The sequence below is a fragment of the Salmo salar genome, chromosome ssa09, assembly GCF_905237065.1.
Source record: "Salmo salar chromosome ssa09, Ssal_v3.1, whole genome shotgun sequence".
NCBI lineage: Eukaryota > Metazoa > Chordata > Actinopteri > Salmoniformes > Salmonidae > Salmo > Salmo salar.
Genome location: NC_059450.1, coordinates 115813952 through 115815124, shown reverse-complemented (window position 1 = coordinate 115815124; position 1173 = coordinate 115813952). Strand labels below are relative to the sequence as shown.

At 45.3% G+C, this 1173-nt stretch overlaps 1 protein-coding gene across 4 annotated transcripts in view; it reads right to left on the bottom strand.

The window, feature by feature from the left end:
- Nucleotides 1–853: 853 nt before the first annotated feature.
- Nucleotides 854–1173, bottom strand: part of LOC106612396 (neuronal PAS domain-containing protein 1) — a 58752-nt gene continuing 58432 nt past the window's right edge. For all 4 annotated transcript variants that reach the window (XM_045724378.1, XM_014213486.2, XM_014213487.2 and 1 more), the window contains exon 12: nt 854–1173. This exon is cut by the window's right edge and continues 2389 nt beyond it. The gene's annotated coding sequence lies outside the window, so the exon portion shown is untranslated.

Genomic DNA, 1173 nt, shown 5'->3' with positions numbered 1-1173 from the left:
GCACGTACACTCACATTTTCTCCCCAACAACTGCTCTTGTTTAGTATGCGCTTCCTTTGGTCTTGAGGAGGAATGATCCTCCCTCTAATGAACTGGGGCCTGCCACTTGAATGTAAAACAGGATTTAACCCGTCTTCAATGTCAGAGCCCCTCCCTAAGGGCTGCATGGAACAACACAACACCCGCTCTGAAACATACACACGTACAGCCCATCGGTAACACACACACATGCTCGCATTCGCACACACAGATACACCGGCTATTCGCACAACACACTGTATGCATACACACGGCCTCAGGCAGACAAGACACCCAGCCTGACACGCACTCACGCACACAGGCATACACACACAGGCATACACACACAAACACTGCCTCAGTCACACACATGCAGACGCGCACGCACGCACGCGCACACACACACACACACCCTTTGTCTAAATCTTCAGAGCCATTACTTAGAGAGCTTTGGCTCATAAACCTGGATATACAGTATACTGTCTAACAGGCATGTTTTCTCTGCACCACATCAGGCCAGGGTCACTCAAACCTGGTCTACAGGGACCAATATGGATGATGGTTTTTACATCAGGTACTTTTTCATGAACATTGTTATGCACCCTTGTGCGGGGCAGGTATAGACATACTCAGCCATCACCTTCATCTTTCAATGTCGCGAGACATCTCGGGACATAAAGTCGAGATGACTTGAGACACTTAGAGACATTTTAAGAAAATTAAGAAAATCTTGATGTACATTCTGAAGGCATGTTTTCGAGACAGGCAGTAGCCCGGCCCACTCTTACGGACAGACAGTCAGACACTAGAAGGAAAGAAGAAAACTTTCTTGTACTCCTCTAATGGAATATTTTATTATCGTCATCAGTATCATAGTATGTCTACATTGGTTCGTTTTAATTTGAAGATCAGAAGGGGATGGTATATTCAGAAATATTTGAACAGAAAGGGGTTAGACTCACTGATGGTTGTTTTTTTAATCTGGTCTTATTGTTGTAGAACCAGTGGAATTACAACCGACGCACAGACAAACAGACATACAGACGGACAGACATCCCCTCGTATGACAGACATGGTCCTATACAGCTGACATCCGACCCAGTCCATCAGTAATTCTTCATCTATAACCAGGACAGCGATTTAAGATTGGGACAT